The sequence below is a fragment of the Hyla sarda genome, unplaced genomic scaffold, assembly GCF_029499605.1.
Source record: "Hyla sarda isolate aHylSar1 unplaced genomic scaffold, aHylSar1.hap1 scaffold_205, whole genome shotgun sequence".
Taxonomy (NCBI): domain Eukaryota; kingdom Metazoa; phylum Chordata; class Amphibia; order Anura; family Hylidae; genus Hyla; species Hyla sarda.
The window spans coordinates 27,684-44,275 of record NW_026608713.1 but is presented as its reverse complement, the minus strand read 5'-3'; the positions used below and the strand labels follow the sequence as shown (position 1 = coordinate 44,275).

At 41.9% G+C, this 16,592-nt stretch overlaps 21 non-coding genes across 21 annotated transcripts; all 21 read left to right on the top strand.

Annotated features, from left to right (window-relative positions):
- The first annotated feature begins 396 nt into the window (after positions 1-396).
- On the top strand, positions 397-468 carry TRNAW-CCA (transfer RNA tryptophan (anticodon CCA)). Its single transcript has one exon. It is a non-coding gene; the product is annotated as a tRNA-Trp (tRNA).
- An 813-nt stretch (positions 469-1,281) lies between these two features.
- Positions 1,282-1,353, top strand: TRNAW-CCA (transfer RNA tryptophan (anticodon CCA)). Its single transcript has one exon. It is a non-coding gene; the product is annotated as a tRNA-Trp (tRNA).
- Positions 1,354-1,751: 398 nt separating this feature from the next.
- On the top strand, positions 1,752-1,823 carry TRNAW-CCA (transfer RNA tryptophan (anticodon CCA)). Its single transcript has one exon. It is a non-coding gene; the product is annotated as a tRNA-Trp (tRNA).
- A 933-nt stretch (positions 1,824-2,756) lies between these two features.
- On the top strand, positions 2,757-2,828 carry TRNAW-CCA (transfer RNA tryptophan (anticodon CCA)). Its single transcript has one exon. It is a non-coding gene; the product is annotated as a tRNA-Trp (tRNA).
- Positions 2,829-3,686: 858 nt separating this feature from the next.
- On the top strand, positions 3,687-3,758 carry TRNAW-CCA (transfer RNA tryptophan (anticodon CCA)). Its single transcript has one exon. It is a non-coding gene; the product is annotated as a tRNA-Trp (tRNA).
- Positions 3,759-4,160: 402 nt separating this feature from the next.
- On the top strand, positions 4,161-4,232 carry TRNAW-CCA (transfer RNA tryptophan (anticodon CCA)). Its single transcript has one exon. It is a non-coding gene; the product is annotated as a tRNA-Trp (tRNA).
- An 828-nt stretch (positions 4,233-5,060) lies between these two features.
- TRNAW-CCA (transfer RNA tryptophan (anticodon CCA)) lies at positions 5,061-5,132 on the top strand. Its single transcript has one exon. It is a non-coding gene; the product is annotated as a tRNA-Trp (tRNA).
- Positions 5,133-5,530: 398 nt separating this feature from the next.
- On the top strand, positions 5,531-5,602 carry TRNAW-CCA (transfer RNA tryptophan (anticodon CCA)). The gene has a single exon. It is a non-coding gene; the product is annotated as a tRNA-Trp (tRNA).
- A 952-nt stretch (positions 5,603-6,554) lies between these two features.
- Positions 6,555-6,626, top strand: TRNAW-CCA (transfer RNA tryptophan (anticodon CCA)). The gene has a single exon. It is a non-coding gene; the product is annotated as a tRNA-Trp (tRNA).
- A 1,162-nt stretch (positions 6,627-7,788) lies between these two features.
- Positions 7,789-7,860, top strand: TRNAW-CCA (transfer RNA tryptophan (anticodon CCA)). Its single transcript has one exon. It is a non-coding gene; the product is annotated as a tRNA-Trp (tRNA).
- An 827-nt stretch (positions 7,861-8,687) lies between these two features.
- Positions 8,688-8,759, top strand: TRNAW-CCA (transfer RNA tryptophan (anticodon CCA)). Its single transcript has one exon. It is a non-coding gene; the product is annotated as a tRNA-Trp (tRNA).
- Positions 8,760-9,157: 398 nt separating this feature from the next.
- Positions 9,158-9,229, top strand: TRNAW-CCA (transfer RNA tryptophan (anticodon CCA)). The gene has a single exon. It is a non-coding gene; the product is annotated as a tRNA-Trp (tRNA).
- A 1,162-nt stretch (positions 9,230-10,391) lies between these two features.
- Positions 10,392-10,463, top strand: TRNAW-CCA (transfer RNA tryptophan (anticodon CCA)). The gene has a single exon. It is a non-coding gene; the product is annotated as a tRNA-Trp (tRNA).
- An 827-nt stretch (positions 10,464-11,290) lies between these two features.
- On the top strand, positions 11,291-11,362 carry TRNAW-CCA (transfer RNA tryptophan (anticodon CCA)). Its single transcript has one exon. It is a non-coding gene; the product is annotated as a tRNA-Trp (tRNA).
- A 398-nt stretch (positions 11,363-11,760) lies between these two features.
- TRNAW-CCA (transfer RNA tryptophan (anticodon CCA)) lies at positions 11,761-11,832 on the top strand. The gene has a single exon. It is a non-coding gene; the product is annotated as a tRNA-Trp (tRNA).
- Positions 11,833-12,578: 746 nt separating this feature from the next.
- Positions 12,579-12,650, top strand: TRNAW-CCA (transfer RNA tryptophan (anticodon CCA)). The gene has a single exon. It is a non-coding gene; the product is annotated as a tRNA-Trp (tRNA).
- Positions 12,651-13,378: 728 nt separating this feature from the next.
- On the top strand, positions 13,379-13,450 carry TRNAW-CCA (transfer RNA tryptophan (anticodon CCA)). The gene has a single exon. It is a non-coding gene; the product is annotated as a tRNA-Trp (tRNA).
- Positions 13,451-14,277: 827 nt separating this feature from the next.
- TRNAW-CCA (transfer RNA tryptophan (anticodon CCA)) lies at positions 14,278-14,349 on the top strand. The gene has a single exon. It is a non-coding gene; the product is annotated as a tRNA-Trp (tRNA).
- Positions 14,350-14,747: 398 nt separating this feature from the next.
- On the top strand, positions 14,748-14,819 carry TRNAW-CCA (transfer RNA tryptophan (anticodon CCA)). Its single transcript has one exon. It is a non-coding gene; the product is annotated as a tRNA-Trp (tRNA).
- A 272-nt stretch (positions 14,820-15,091) lies between these two features.
- On the top strand, positions 15,092-15,163 carry TRNAW-CCA (transfer RNA tryptophan (anticodon CCA)). Its single transcript has one exon. It is a non-coding gene; the product is annotated as a tRNA-Trp (tRNA).
- An 858-nt stretch (positions 15,164-16,021) lies between these two features.
- TRNAW-CCA (transfer RNA tryptophan (anticodon CCA)) lies at positions 16,022-16,093 on the top strand. The gene has a single exon. It is a non-coding gene; the product is annotated as a tRNA-Trp (tRNA).
- The last annotated feature ends 499 nt before the right edge of the window (positions 16,094-16,592 follow it).

Below are 16,592 nucleotides of genomic sequence, written 5' to 3'. Positions count from 1 at the left end.
GCTGTCCATGGAAAAAAGCTGTCCATGGAAATGTCTTTCTAGGATATGAAATCAAAGGTCCTGAATCAATGTGAGAGCTCATAGTGCCAGTTGACCTCTTGGCGCAACGGTAGCGCGTCTAATTCCAGATCAGAAGGTTGCGTGTTCTAATCACGTCGGTGTCAGGAGTCCATTTCCTCCTTGCTTAAGCACAGAAACATTGCTCTTAACCAGTTCTCAGTCCTTCTTCAAGTAGGGTATCACTGGCCTTCATGTCAATCTTTTACGAACATAAGCTTGGAAAATGTTTTTATTGGAATAAATAGCTGTCCATGGAAAAAAGCTGTCCATGGAAATGTCTTTCCAGGATATGAAATCAAAGGTCCTGAATCAATGTGAGAGCTCACAGAGCAAGTTGACCTCGTGGCGCAACGGTAGCGCGTCTGACTCCAGATCAGAAGGTTGCGTGTTCAAATCACGTCGGGGTCAGAAGTCTTTTTTCCTCCTTGCTTAAGCACAGAAACATTGCTCTTAACCTGCTAATTTTAACCAGTTCTCAGTCCTTCTTCAAGAAGGGTATAACTGGCCTTCATGTAAAAAAAATTTTACGAACATAAGCTTTCCTAAGTTTCCTACTTCTGTCTTAGTCTTCTTTCTGAAATGTTTCTCAAGAGCAAGACAGGACTATCAGATAGGCAGTTGCCGATAGCCTCAGTTTAGGGGGAGGAATGAAAGAAGGCTAAGAAGGTCAAGAGCAAGACAGGACTATTAGATAGGCAGTTGCCGATAGCCTCAGTTTAGGAGGAGGAATGAAAGTAGGCTAAAAAGGTAACTTTTAGAGGTTGGTTGTTTCTTGGAAATGTTTTTATTGGAAGAAATAGCTGTCCATGGAAAAAAGCTGTCCATGGACATGTCTTTCTGGGATATGAAATCAAAGGTCCTGAATCAATGTGAGAGCTCATCGTGCCAGTTGACCTCTTGGCGCAACGGTAGCGCATCTAGTTCCAGATCAGAAGTTTGCGTGTTCAAATCACGTTGGGGTCAGGAGTCCATTTCCTCCTTGCTTAAGCACAGAAACATTGCTTTTAACCAGTTCTCAGTCCTAGGCAGTTGCCGATAGCGTCAGTTTAGGGGGAGAAATGAAAGAAGGCTAAAAAGGTAACTTTTAGAGGTTGGTTGTTTCTTGGAAATATTTTTATTGGAACAAAAAGCTGTCCATTGAAAATAGCTGTTCATGGAAATGTCTTTCTAGGATATGAAATCAAAGGTCCTGAATCAATGTGAGAGCTCATAGTGCCAGTTGACCTCGTGGCGCAACGGTAGCGCGTCTGACTCCAGATCAGAAGGTTGTGTGTCCAAATCACGTCGGGGTCAGGAGTCCCTTTCCTTCTTGCTTAAGCACAGAAACATTGCTCTTAACCTGCTAATCTTAACCAGTTCTCAGTCCTTCTTCAAGTAGGGTATCACTGGCCTTCATGTCAATCTTTTACGAACATAAGCTTTATTAAGTTTCCTACTTCTGTCTTAGTCTTCTTTCTGAAATGTTTCTCAAGAGCAAGACAGGACTATCAGATAGGCAGTTGCCGATAGCCTCAGTTTAGGGGGAGGAATGAAAGAAGGCTAAAAAGGTAACTTTTAGAGGTTGGTTGTTTCTTGGAAATGTTTTTATTGGAACAAATAGCTGTCCATGGAAAAAAGCTGTCCATGGAAATGTCTTTCCAGGATATGAAATCAAAGGTCCTGAATCAATGTGAAAGCTCACAGTGCAAGTTGACCTCTTGGCGCAACGGTAGCGCGTCTGACTCCAGATCAGAAGGTTGCGTGTTCAAATCACGTGGGGGTCAGAAGTCTTTTTCCTCCTTGCTTAAGCACAGAAACATTGCTCTTAACCTGCTAATTTTAACCAGTTCTCAGTCCTAGGCAGTTGCCGATAGCCTCAGTTTAGGGGGAGAAATGAAAGAAGGCTAAAAAGGTAACTTTTAGAGGTTGGTTGTTTCTTGGAAATATTTTTATTGGAACAAAAAGCTGTCCATTGAAAATAGCTGTCCATGGAAATGTCTTTCTAGGATATGAAATCATGGGTCCTGAATCAATGTGAGAGCTCACAGTGCCAGTTGACCTCGTGGCGCAACGGTAGCACGTCTGACTCCAGATCAGAAGGTTGTGTGGTAAAAAAGTTAACTTTTAGAGGTTGGTTGTTTCTTGGAAATGTTTTTATTGGAAGAAATAGCTGTCCATGGAAAAAAGCTGTCCATGCATATGTCTTTCTAGGATATGAAATCAAAGGTCCTGAATCAATGTGAGAGCTCATAGTGCCAGTTGACCTCTTGGCGCAACGGTAGCGCGTCTAATTCCAGATCAGAAGGTTGCGTGTTCAAATCATGTCGGGGTCAGGAGTGCATTTCCTCCTTGCTTAAGCAAAGAAACATTGCTCTTAACCAGTTCTCAGTCCTTCTTCTAGTAGGGTATCACTGGCCTACATGTCAATCTTTTACGAACATAAGCTTTATTAAGTTTTCTACTTCTGTCTTAGTCTTCTTTCTGAAATGTTTCTCAAGAGCAAGACAGGACTATCAGATAGGCAGTTGCCGATAGCCTCAGTTTAGGGGGAGGAATGAAAGAAGGCTAAAAAGGTAACTTTTAGAGGTTGGTTGTTTCTTGGAAATGTTTTTATTGGAACAAATAGCTGTCCATGGAAAAAAGCTGTCCATGGAAATGTCTTTCTAGGATATGAAATCAAAGGTCCTGAATCAATGTGAGAGCTGACAGTGCAAGTTGACCTCGTGGCGCAACGGTAGCGCGTCTGACTCCAGATCAGAAGGTTGCGTGTTCAAATCACGTCGGGGTCAGAAGTCTTTTTCCTCCTTGCTTAAGCACAGAAACATTGCTCTTAACCTGCAAATTTTAACCAGTTCTCAGTCCTTCTTCAAGAAGAGCATAACTGGCCTTCATGTAAAAATAAATTTTACGAACATAAGCTTTCCTAAGTTTCCTACTTCTGTCTTAGTCTTCTTTCTGAAATGTTTCTCAAGAGCAAGACAGGACTATCAGATAGGCAGTTGCCGATAGCCTCAGTTTAGGGGGAGGAATGAAAGAAGGCTAAAAAGGTAACTTTTAGAGGTTGGTTGTTTCTTGGAAATGTTTTTATTGGAACAAATAGCTGTCCATGGAAAAAAGCTGTCCATGGAAATGTCTTTCTAGGATATGAAATCAAAGGTCCTGAATCAATGTGAGAGCTCATAGTGCCAGTTGACCTCTTGGCGCAACGGTAGCGCGTCTTATTCCAGATCAGAAGGTTGCGTGTTCCAATCACGTCAGGGTCAGGAGTCCATTTCCTCCTTGCTTAAGCACAGAAACATTGCTCTTAACCAGTTCTCAGTCCTTCTTCAAGTAGGGTATCACTGGCCTTCATGTCAATCTTTTACGAACATAAGCTTTATTAAGTTTCCTACTTCTGTCTTAGTCTTCTTTCTGAAATGTTTCTCAAGAGCAAGACAGGACTATCAGATAGGCAGTTGCCGATAGCCTCAGTTTAGGGGGAGGAATGAAAGAAGGCTAAAAAGGTAACTTTTAGAGGTTGGTTGTTTCTTGGAAATGTTTTTATTGGAACAAATAGCTGTCCATGGAAAAAAGCTGTCCATGGAAATGTCTTTCCAGGATATGAAATCAAAGGTCCTGAATCAATGTGAGAGCTCACAGTGCAAGTTGACCTCGTGGCGCAACGGTAGCGTGTCTGACTCCAGATCAGAAGGTTGCGTGTTCAAATCACGTCGGGGTCAGAAGTCTTTTTTCCTCCTTGCTTAAGCACAGAAACATTGCTCTTAACCTGCTAATTTTAACCAGTTCTCAGTCCTTCTTCAAGAAGGGTATAACTGGCCTTCATGTAAAAAAAATTTTACGAACATAAGCTTTCCTAAGTTTCCTACTTCTGTCTTAGTCTTCTTTCTGAAATGTTTCTCAAGAGCAAGACAGGACTATCAGATAGGCAGTTGCCGATAGCCTCAGTTTAGGGGGAGGAATGAAAGAAGGCTAAAAAGGTAACTTTTAGAGGTTGGTTGTTTCTTGGAAATGTTTTTATTGGAACAAATAGCTGTCCATGGAAAAAAGCTGTCCATGGAAATGTCTTTCCAGGATATGAAATCAAAGGTCCTGAATCGATGTGAGAGCTCACAGTGCACGTTGACCTCGTGGCGCAACGGTAGCGCGTCTGACTCCAGATCAGAAGGTTGCGTGTTCAAATCACGTCGGGGTCAGAAGTCTTTTTCCTCCTTGCTTAAGCACAGAAACATTGCTCTTAACCTGCTAATTTTAACCAGTTCTCAGTCCTTCTTCAAGAAGGGTATAACTGGCCTTCATGTAAAAAAAAATTTTATGAACATAAGCTTTCCTAAGTTTCCTACTTCTGTCTTAGTCTTCTTTCTGAAATGTTTCTCAAGAGCAAGACAGGACTATCAGATAGGAAGTTGCCGATAGCCTCAGTTTAGGGGGAGGAATGAAAGAAGGCTAAGAAGGTCAAGAGCAAGACAGGACTATTAGATAGGCAGTTGCCGATAGCCTCAGTTTAGGGGGACGAATGAAAGTAGGCTAAAAAGGTAACTTTTAGAAGTTGGTTGTTTCTTGGAAATGTTTTTATTGGAAGAAATAGCTGTCCATGGAAAAAAGCTGTCCATGGACATGTCTTTCTGGGATATGAAATCAAAGGTCCTGAATCAATGTGAGAGCTCATCGTGCCAGTTGACCTCTTGGCGCAACGGTAGCGCATCTAGTTCCAGATCAGAAGTTTGCGTGTTCAAATCACGTTGGGGTCAGGAGTCAATTTCCTCCTTGCTTAAGCACAGAAACATTGCTCTTAACCTGCTAATTTTAACCAGTTCTCAGTCCTAGGCAGTTGCCGATAGCCTCAGTTTAGGGGGAGAAATGAAAGAAGGCTAAAAAAGGTAACTTTTAGAGGTTGGTTGTTTCTTGGAAATATTTTTATTGGAACAAAAAGCTGTCCATTGAAAATAGCTGTTCATGGAAATGTCTTTCTAGGATATGAAATCAAAGGTCCTGAATCAATGTGAGAGCTCATAGTGCCAGTTGACCTCGTGGCGCAACGGTAGCGCGTCTGACTCCAGATCAGAAGGTTGTGTGTCCAAATCACGTCGGGGTCAGGAGTCCCTTTCCTTCTTGCTTAAGCACAGAAACATTGCTCTTAACCTGCTAATCTTAACCAGTTCTCAGTCCTTCTTCAAGTAGGGTATCACTGGCCTTCATGTCAATCTTTTACGAACATAAGCTTTATTAAGTTTCCTACTTCTGTCTTAGTCTTCTTTCTGAAATGTTTCTCAAGAGCAAGACAGGACTATCAGATAGGCAGTTGCCGATAGCCTCAGTTTAGGGGGAGGAATGAAAGAAGGCTAAAAAGGTAACTTTTAGAGGTTGGTTGTTTCTTGGAAATGTTTTTATTGGAACAAATAGCTGTCCATGGAAAAAAGCTGTCCATGGAAATGTCTTTCCAGGATATGAAATCAAAGGTCCTGAATCGATGTGAGAGCTCACAGTGCAAGTTAACCTTGTGGCGCAACGGTAGCGCGTCTGACTCCAGATCAGAAGGTTGCGTGTTCAAATCACGTCGGGGTCAGAAGTCTTTTTCCTCCTTGCTTAAGCACAGAAACATTGCTCTTAACCTGCTAATTTTAACCAGTTCTCAGTCCTTCTTCAAGAAGGGTATAACTGGCCTTCATGTAAAAAAAATTTTACGAACATAAGCTTTCCTAAGTTTCCTACTTCTGTCTTAGTCTTCTTTCTGAAATGTTTCTCAAGAGCAAGACAGGACTATCAGATAGGCAGTTGCCGATAGCCTCAGTTTAGGGGGAGGAATGAAAGAAGGCTAAGAAGGTCAAGAGCAGGACAGGACTATTAGATAGGCAGTTGCCGATAGCCTCAGTTTAGGGGGAGGAATGAAAGTAGGCTAAAAAGGTAACTTTTAGAGGTTGGTTGTTTCTTGGAAATGTTTTTATTGGAAGAAATAGCTGTCCATGGAAAAAAGCTGTCCATGGATATGTCTTTCTAGGATATGAAATCAAAGGTCCTGAATCAATGTGAGAGCTCATCGTGCTAGTTGACCTCTTGGCGCAACGGTAGTGCATCTAGTTCGAGATCAGAAGTTTGCGTGTTCAAATCACGTTGGGGTCAGGAGTCCATTTCCTCCTTGCTTAAGCACAGAAACATTGCTCTTAACCTGCTAATTTTAACCAGTTCTCAGTCCTTCTTCAAGAAGGGTATCACTGGCCTTCATGTCAATTTTTTCCGAATATAAGCTTTCCTAAGTTTCCTACTTCTGTCTCAGTCTTCTTTCTGAAATGTTTCTCAAGAGCAAGACAGGACTATCAGATAGGCAGTTGCCGATAGCCTCAGTTTAGGGGGAGGAATGAAAGAAGGCTAAAAAGGTAACTTTTAGAGGTTGGTTGTTTCTTGGAAATGTTTTTATTGGAACAAATAGCTGTCCATGGAAAAAAGCTGTCCATGGAAATGTCTTTCTAGGATATGAAATCAAAGGTCCTGAATCAATGTGAGAGCTCACAGTACAAGTTGACCTCGTGGCGCAACGGTAGCGCGTCTGACTCCAGATCAGAAGGTTGCGTGTTCAAATCACGTCGGGGTCAGAAGTCTTTTTCCTCCTTGCTTAAGCACAGAAACATTGCTCTTAACCTGCTAATTTTAACCAGTTCTCAGTCCTTCTTCAAGAAGGGCATAACTGGCCTTCATGTAAAAATAAATTTTACGAACATAAGCTTTCCTAAGTTTCCTACTTCTGTCTTAGTCTTCTTTCTGAAATGTTTCTCAAGAGCAAGACAGGACTATCAGATAGGCAGTTGCCGATAGCCTCAGTTTAGGGGGAGGAATGAAAGAAGGCTAAAAAGGTAACTTTTAGAGGTTGGTTGTTTCTTGGAAATGTTTTTATTGGAACAAATAGCTGTCCATGGAAAAAAGCTGTCCATGGAAATGTCTTTCTAGGATATGAAATCAAAGGTCCTGAATCAATGTGAGAGCTCATAGTGCCAGTTGACCTCTTGGCGCAATGGTAGCGCGTCTTATTCCAGATCAGAAGGTTGCGTGTTCAAATCACGTCAGGGTCAGGAGTCCATTTCCTCCTTGCTTAAGCACAGAAACATTGCTCTTAACCAGTTCTCAGTCCTTCTTCAAGTAGGGTATCACTGGCCTTCATGTCAATCTTTTACGAACATAAGCTTTATTAAGTTTCCTACTTCTGTCTTAGTCTTCTTTCTGAAATGTTTCTCAAGAGCAAGACAGGACTATCAGATAGGCAGTTGCCGATAGCCTCAGTTTAGGGGGAGGAATGAAAGAAGGCTAAAAAGGTAACTTTTAGAGGTTGGTTGTTTCTTGGAAATGTTTTTATTGGAACAAATAGCTGTCCATGGAAAAAAGCTGTCCATGGAAATGTCTTTCTAGGATATGAAATCATAGGTCCTGAATCAATGTGAGAGCTCATAGTGCCAGTTGACCTCTTGGCGCAACGGTAGCGTGTCTTATTCCAGATCAGAAGGTTGCGTGTTCAAATCACGTCAGGGTCAGGAGTCCATTTCCTCCTTGCTTAAGCACAGAAACATTGCTCTTAACCTGTTCTCAGTCCTTCTTCAAGTAGGGTATCACTGGCCTTCATGTCAATCTTTTACGAACATAAGCTTGGAAAATGTTTTTATTGGAATAAATAGCTGTCCATGGAAAAAAGCTGTCCATGGAAATGTCTTTCCAGGATATGAAATCAAAGGTCCTGAATCAATGTGAGAGCTCACAGTGCAAGTTGACCTCGTGGCGCAACGGTAGCGCGTCTGACTCCAGATCAGAAGGTTGCGTGTTCAAATCACGTCGGGGTCAGAAGTCTTTTTTCCTCCTTGCTTAAGCACAGAAACATTGCTCTTAACCTGCTAATTTTAACCAGTTCTCAGTCCTTCTTCAAGAAGGGTATAACTGGCCTTCATGTAAAAAAAATTTTACGAACATAAGCTTTCCTAAGTTTCCTACTTCTGTCTTAGTCTTCTTTCTGAAATGTTTCTCAAGAGCAAGACAGGACTATCAGATAGGCACTTGCCGATAGCCTCAGTTTAGGGGGAGGAATGAAAGAAGGCTAAGAAGGTCAAGAGCAAGACAGGACTATTAGATAGGCAGTTGCCGATAGCCTCAGTTTAGGAGGAGGAATGAAAGTAGGCTAAAAAGGTAACTTTTAGAGGTTGGTTGTTTCTTGGAAATGTTTTTATTGGAAGAAATAGCTGTCCATGGAAAAAAGCTGTCCATGGACATGTCTTTCTGGGATATGAAATCAAAGGTCCTGAATCAATGTGAGAGCTCATCGTGCCAGTTGACCTCTTGGCGCAACGGTAGCGCATCTAGTTCCAGATCAGAAGTTTGCGTGTTCAAATCACGTTGGGGTCAGGAGTCCATTTCCTCCTTGTTTAAGCACAGAAACATTGCTCTTAACCTGCTAATTTTAACCAGTTCTCAGTCCTAGGCAGTTGCCGATAGCGTCAGTTTAGGGGGAGAAATGAAAGAAGGCTAAAAAGGTAACTTTTAGAGGTTGGTTGTTTCTTGGAAATATTTTTATTGGAACAAAAAGCTGTCCATTGAAAATAGCTGTTCATGGAAATGTCTTTCTAGGATATGAAATCAAAGGTCCTGAATCAATGTGAGAGCTCATAGTGCCAGTTGACCTCGTGGCGCAACGGTAGCGCGTCTGACTCCAGATCAGAAGGTTGTGTGTCCAAATCACGTCGGGGTCAGGAGTCCCTTTCCTTCTTGCTTAAGCACAGAAACATTGCTCTTAACCTGCTAATCTTAACCAGTTCTCAGTCCTTCTTCAAGTAGGGTATCACTGGCCTTCATGTCAATCTTTTACGAACATAAGCTTTATTAAGTTTCCTACTTCTGTCTTAGTCTTCTTTCTGAAATGTTTCTCAAGAGCAAGACAGGACTATCAGATAGGCAGTTGCCGATAGCCTCAGTTTAGGGGGAGGAATGAAAGAAGGCTAAAAAGGTAACTTTTAGAGGTTGGTTGTTTCTTGGAAATGTTTTTATTGGAACAAATAGCTGTCCATGGAAAAAAGCTGTCCATGGAAATGTCTTTCTAGGATATGAAATCAAAGGTCCTGAATCAATGTGAGAGCTCACAGTACAAGTTGACCTCGTGGCGCAACGGTAGCGCGTCTGACTCCAGATCAGAAGGTTGCGTGTTCAAATCACGTCGGGGTCAGAAGTCTTTTTCCTCCTTGCTTAAGCACAGAAACATTGCTCTTAACCTGCTAATTTTAACCAGTTCTCAGTCCTTCTTCAAGAAGGGCATAACTGGCCTTCATGTAAAAATAAATTTTACGAACATAAGCTTTCCTAAGTTTCCTACTTCTGTCTTAGTCTTCTTTCTGAAATGTTTCTCAAGAGCAAGACAGGACTATCAGATAGGCAGTTGCCGATAGCCTCAGTTTAGGGGGAGGAATGAAAGAAGGCTAAAAAGGTAACTTTTAGAGGTTGGTTGTTTCTTGGAAATGTTTTTATTGGAACAAATAGCTGTCCATGGAAAAAAGCTGTCCATGGAAATGTCTTTCTAGGATATGAAATCAAAGGTCCTGAATCAATGTGAGAGCTCATAGTGCCAGTTGACCTCTTGGCGCAACGGTAGCGCGTCTTATTCCAGATCAGAAGGTTGCGTGTTCAAATCACGTCAGGGTCAGGAGTCCATTTCCTCCTTGCTTAAGCACAGAAACATTGCTCTTAACCAGTTCTCAGTCCTTCTTCAAGTAGGGTATCACTGGCCTTCATGTCAATCTTTTACGAACATAAGCTTTATTAAGTTTCCTACTTCTGTCTTAGTCTTCTTTCTGAAATGTTTCTCAAGAGCAAGACAGGACTATCAGATAGGCAGTTGCCGATAGCCTCAGTTTAGGGGGAGGAATGAAAGAAGGCTAAAAAGGTAACTTTTAGAGGTTGGTTGTTTCTTGGAAATGTTTTTATTGGAACAAATAGCTGTCCATGGAAAAAAGCTGTCCATGGAAATGTCTTTCTAGGATATGAAATCAAAGGTCCTGAATCAATGTGAGAGCTCATAGTGCCAGTTGACCTCTTGGCGCAACGGTAGCGTGTCTTATTCCAGATCAGAAGGTTGCGTGTTCAAATCACGTCAGGGTCAGGAGTCCATTTCCTCCTTGCTTAAGCACAGAAACATTGCTCTTAACCAGTTCTCAGTCCTTCTTCAAGTAGGGTATCACTGGCCTTCATGTCAATCTTTTACGAACATAAGCTTGGAAAAAGTTTTTATTGGAATAAATAGCTGTCCATGGAAAAAAGCTGTCCATGGAAATGTCTTTCCAGGATATGAAATCAAAGGTCCTGAATCAATGTGAGAGCTCACAGTGCAAGTTGACCTCGTGGCGCAACGGTAGCGCGTCTGACTCCAGATCAGAAGGTTGCGTGTTCAAATCACGTCGGGGTCAGAAGTCTTTTTTCCTCCTTGCTTAAGCACAGAAACATTGCTCTTAACCTGCTAATTTTAACCAGTTCTCAGTCCTTCTTCAAGAAGGGTATAACTGGCCTTCATGTAAAAAAAATTTTACGAACATAAGCTTTCCTAAGTTTCCTACTTCTGTCTTAGTCTTCTTTCTGAAATGTTTCTCAAGAGCAAGACAGGACTATCAGATAGGCAGTTGCCGATAGCCTCAGTTTAGGGGGAGGAATGAAAGAAGGCTAAGAAGGTCAAGAGCAAGACAGGACTATTAGATAGGCAGTTGCCGATAGCCTCAGTTTAGGAGGAGGAATGAAAGTAGGCTAAAAAGGTAACTTTTAGAGGTTGGTTGTTTCTTGGAAATGTTTTTATTGGAAGAAATAGCTGTCCATGGAAAAAAGCTGTCCATGGACATGTCTTTCTGGGATATGAAATCAAAGGTCCTGAATCAATGTGAGAGCTCATCGTGCCAGTTGACCTCTTGGCGCAACGGTAGCGCATCTAGTTCCAGATCAGAAGTTTGCGTGTTCAAATCACGTTGGGGTCAGGAGTCCATTTCCTCCTTGCTTAAGCACAGAAACATTGCTCTTAACCTGCTAATTTTAACCAGTTCTCAGTCCTAGGCAGTTGCCGATAGCGTCAGTTTAGGGGGAGAAATGAAAGAAGGCTAAAAAGGTAACTTTTAGAGGTTGGTTGTTTCTTGGAAATATTTTTATTGGAACAAAAAGCTGTCCATTGAAAATAGCTGTTCATGGAAATGTCTTTCTAGGATATGAAATCAAAGGTCCTGAATCAATGTGAGAGCTCATAGTGCCAGTTGACCTCGTGGCGCAACGGTAGCGCGTCTGACTCCAGATCAGAAGGTTGTGTGTCCAAATCACGTCGGGGTCAGGAGTCCCTTTCCTTCTTGCTTAAGCACAGAAACATTGCTCTTAACCTGCTAATCTTAACCAGTTCTCAGTCCTTCTTCAAGTAGGGTATCACTGGCCTTCATGTCAATCTTTTACGAACATAAGCTTTATTAAGTTTCCTACTTCTGTCTTAGTCTTCTTTCTGAAATGTTTCTCAAGAGCAAGACAGGACTATCAGATAGGCAGTTGCCGATAGCCTCAGTTTAGGGGGAGGAATGAAAGAAGGCTAAAAAGGTAACTTTTAGAGGTTGGTTGTTTCTTGGAAATGTTTTTATTGGAACAAATCGCTGTCCATGGAAAAAAGCTGTCCATGGAAATGTCTTTCCAGGATATGAAATCAAAGGTCCTGAATCAATGTGAGAGCTCACAGTTCAAGTTGACCTCGTGGCGCAACGGTAGCGCGTCTGACTCCAGATCAGAAGGTTGCGTGTTCAAATCACGTCGGGGTCAGAAGTCTTTTTCCTCCTTGCTTCAACACAGAAACATTGCTCTTAACCTGCTAATTTTAACCAGTTCTCAGTCCTAGGCAGTTGCCGATAGCCTCAGTTTAGGGGGAGAAATGAAAGAAGGCTAAAAAGGTAACTTTTAGAGGTTGGTTGTTTCTTGGAAATATTTTTATTGGAACAAAAAGCTGTCCATTGAAAATAGCTGTCCATGGAAATGTCTTTCTAGGATATGAAATCAAAGGTCCTGAATCAATGTGAGAGCTCACAGGGCAAGTTGACCTCGTGGCGCAACGTTAGCTCGTCTGACTCCAGATCAGAAGGTTGCGTGTTCAAATCACGTCGGGATCAGAAGTCTTTTTCCTCCTTGCTTAAGCACAGAAACATTGCTCTTAACCTGCTAATTTTAACCAGTTCTCAGTCCTTCTTCAAGAAGGGCATAACTGGCCTTCATGTAAAAATACATTTTACGAACATAAGCTTTCTTAAGTTTCCTACTTCTGTCTTAGTCTTCTTTCTGAAATGTTTCTAAAGAGCAAGACAGGACTATCAGATAGGCAGTTGCCGATAGCCTCAGTTTAGGGGGAGGAATGAAAGAAGGCTAAAAAGGTAACTTTTAGAGGTTGGTTGTTTCTTGGAAATGTTTTTATTGGAACAAATCGCTGTCCATGGAAAAAAGCTGTCCATGGAAATGTCTTTCCAGAATATGAAATCAAAGGTCCTGAATCAATGTGAGAGCTCACAGTTCAAGTTGACCTCGTGGCGCAACGGTAGCGCGTCTGACTCCAGATCAGAAGGTTGCGTGTTCAAATCACGTCGGGGTCAGAAGTCTTTTTCCTCCTTGCTTCAACACAGAAACATTGCTCTTAACCTGCTAATTTTAACCAGTTCTCAGTCCTAGGCAGTTGCCGATAGCCTCAGTTTAGGGGGAGAAATGAAAGAAGGCTAAAAAGGTAACTTTTAGAGGTTGGTTGTTTCTTGGAAATATTTTTATTGGAACAAAAAGCTGTCCATTGAAAATAGCTGTCCATGGAAATGTCTTTCTAGGATATGAAATCAAAGGTCCTGAATCAATGTGAGAGCTCAAAGTGCCAGTTGACCTCTTGGCGCAACGGTAGCGCGTCTTTTTCCAGATCAGAAGGTTGCGTGTTCAAATCACGTCAGGGTCAGGAGTCCATTTCCTCCTTGCTTAAGCACAGAAACATTGCTCTTAACCAGTTCTCAGTCCTTCTTCAAGTAGGGTATCACTGGCCTTCATGTCAATCTTTTACGAACATAAGCTTTATTAAGTTTCCTACTTCTGTCTTATTCTTCTTTCTGAATTGTTTCTCAAGAGCAAGACAGGACTATCAGATAGGCAGTTGCCGATAGCCTCAGTTTAGGGGGAGGAATGAAAGAAGGCTAAAAAGGTAACTTTTAGAGGTTGGTTGTTTCTTGGAAATGTTTTTATTGGAATAAATAGCTGTCCATGGAAAAAAGCTGTCCATGGAAATGTCTTTCCAGGATATGAAATCAAAGGTCCTGAATCAATGTGAGAGCTCACAGTGCAAGTTGACCTCATGGCGCAACGGTAGCGCGTCTTACTCCAGATCAGAAGGTTGCGTGTTCAAATCACGTCGGGGTCAGAAGTCTTTTTTCCTCCTTGCTTAAGCACAGAAACATTGCTCTTAACCTGCTAATTTTAACCAGTTCTCAGTCCTTCTTCAAGAAGGGTATAACTGGCCTTCATGTAAAAAAAATTTTACGAACATAAGCTTTCCTAAGTTTCCTACTTCTGTCTTAGTCTTCTTTCTGAAATGTTTCTCAAGAGCAAGACAGGACTATCAGATAGGCAGTTGCCGATAGCCTCAGTTTAGGGGGAGGAATGAAAGAAGGCTAAGAAGGTCAAGAGCAAGACAGGACTATTAGATAGGCAGTTGCCGATAGCCTCAGTTTAGGGGGAGGAATGAAAGTAGGCTAAAAAGGTAACTTTTAGAGGTTGGTTATTTCTTGGAAATGTTTTTATTGGAAGAAATAGCTGTCCATGGAAAAAAGCTGTCCATGGACATGTCTTTCTGGGATATGAAATCAAAGGTCCTGAATCAATGTGAGAGCTCATCGTGCCAGTTGACCTCTTGGCGCAACGGTAGCGCATCTAGTTCCAGATCAGAAGTTTGCGTGTTCAAATCACGTTGGGGTCAGGAGTCCATTTCCTCCTTGCTTAAGCACAGAAACATTGCTCTTAACCTGCTAATTTTAACCAGTTCTCAGTCCTAGGCAGTTGCCGATAGCGTCAGTTTAGGGGGAGAAATGAAAGAAGGCTAAAAAGGTAACTTTTAGAGGTTGGTTGTTTCTTGGAAATATTTTTATTGGAACAAAAAGCTGTCCATTGAAAATAGCTGTCCATGGAAATGTCTTTCTAGGATATGAAATCAAAGGTCCTGAATCAATGTGAGAGCTCATAGTGCCAGTTGACCTCGTGGCGCAACGGTAGCGCGTCTGACTCCAGATCAGAAGGTTGTGTGTCCAAATCACGTCGGGGTCAGGAGTCCCTTTCCTTCTTGCTTAAAAACAGAAACATTGCTCTTAACCTGCTAATCTTAACCAGTTCTCAGTCCTTCTTCAAGTAGGGTATCACTGGCCTTCATGTCAATCTTTTACGAACATAAGCTTTATTAAGTTTCCTACTTCTGTCTTAGTCTTCTTTCTGAAATGTTTCTCAAGAGCAAGACAGGACTATCAGATAGGCAGTTGCCGATAGCCTCAGTTTAGGGGGAGGAATGAAAGAAGGCTAAAAAGGTAACTTTTAGAGGTTGGTTGTTTCTTGGAAATGTTTTTATTGGAACAAATAGCTGTCCATGGAAAAAAGCTGTCCATGGAAATGTCTTTCCAGGATATGAAATCAAAGGTCCTGAATCAATGTGAGAGCTCACAATGCAAGTTGACCTCGTGGCGCAACGGTAGCGCGTCTGACTCCAGATCAGAAGGTTGCGTGTTCAAATCACGTCAGGGTCAGGAGTCCATTTCCTCCTTGCTTAAGCACAGAAACATTGCTCTTAACCTGCTAATTTTAACCAGTTCTCAGTCCTAGGCAGTTGCCGATAGCCTCAGTTTAGGGGGAGAAATGAAAGAAGGCTAAAAAGGTAACTTTTAGAGGTTGGTTGTTTCTTGGAAATATTTTTATTGGAACAAAAAGCTGTCCATTGAAAATAGCTGTCCATGGAAATGTCTTTCTAGGATATGAAATCAAAGGTCCTGAATCAATGTGAGAGCTCATAGTGCAAGTTGACCTCGTGGCGCAACGGTAGCGCGTCTGACTCCAGATCAGAAGGTTGCGTGTTCAAATCACGTCGGGGTCAGAAGTCTTTTTCCTCCTTGCTTAAGCACAGAAACATTGCTCTTAACCTGCTAATTTTAACCAGTTCTCAGTCCTTCTTCAAGAAGGGCATAACTGGCCTTCATGTAAAAATAAATTTTACGAACATAAGCTTTCCTAAGTTTCCTACTTCTGTCTTAGTCTTCTTTCTGAAATGTTTCTCAAGAGCAAGACAGGACTATCAGATAGGCAGTTGCCGATAGCCTCAGTTTAGGGGGAGGAAAGAAAGAAGGCTAAAAAGGTAACTTTTAGAGGTTGGTTGTTTCTTGGAAATGTTTTTATTGGAACAAATAGCTGTCCATGGAAAAAAGCTGTCCATGGAAATGTCTTTCTAGGATATGAAATCAAAGGTCCTGAATCAATGTGAGAGCTCATAGTGCCAGTTGACCTCTTGGCGCAACGGTAGCGCGTCTTTTTCCAGATCAGAAGGTTGCGTGTTCAAATCACGTCAGGGTCAGGAGTCCATTTCCTCCTTGCTTAAGCACAGAAACATTGCTCTTAACCAGTTCTCAGTCCTTCTTCAAGTAGGGTATCACTGGCCTTCATGTCAATCTTTTACGAACATAAGCTTTATTAAGTTTCCTACTTCTGTCTTAGTCTTCTTTCTGAATTGTTTCTCAAGAGCAAGACAGGACTATCAGATAGGCAGTTGCCGATAGCCTCAGTTTAGGGGGAGGAATGAAAGAAGGCTAAAAAGGTAACTTTTAGAGGTTGGTTGTTTCTTGGAATTGTTTTTATTGGAATAAATAGCTGTCCATGGAAAAAAGCTGTCCATGGAAATGTCTTTCCAGGATATGAAATCAAAGGTCCTGAATCAATGTGAGAGCTCACAGTGCAAGTTGACCTCGTGGCGCAACGGTAGCGCGTCTGACTCCAGATCAGAAGGTTGCGTGTTCAAATCACGTCGGGGTCAGAAGTCTTTTTTCCTCCTTGCTTAAGCACAGAAACATTGCTCTTAACCTGCTAATTTTAACCAGTTCTCAGTCCTTCTTCAAGAAGGGTATAACTGGCCTTCATGTAAAAAAAAAATTACGAACATAAGCTTTCCTAAGTTTCCTACTTCTGTCTTAGTCTTCTTTCTGAAATGTTTCTCAAGAGCAAGACAGGACTATCAGATAGGCAGTTGCCGATAGCCTCAGTTTAGGGGGAGGAATGAAAGAAGGCTAAGAAGGTGAAGAGCAAGACAGGACTATTAGATAGGCAGTTGCCGATAGCCTCAGTTTAGGGGGAGGAATGAAAGTAGGCTAAAAAGGTAACTTTTAGAGGTTGGTTGTTTCTTGGAAATGTTTTTATTGGAAGAAATAGCTGTCCATGGAAAAAAGCTGTCCATGGACATGTCTTTCTGGGATATGAAATCAAAGGTCCTGAATCAATGTGAGAGCTCATCGTGCCAGTTGACCTCTTGGCGCAAC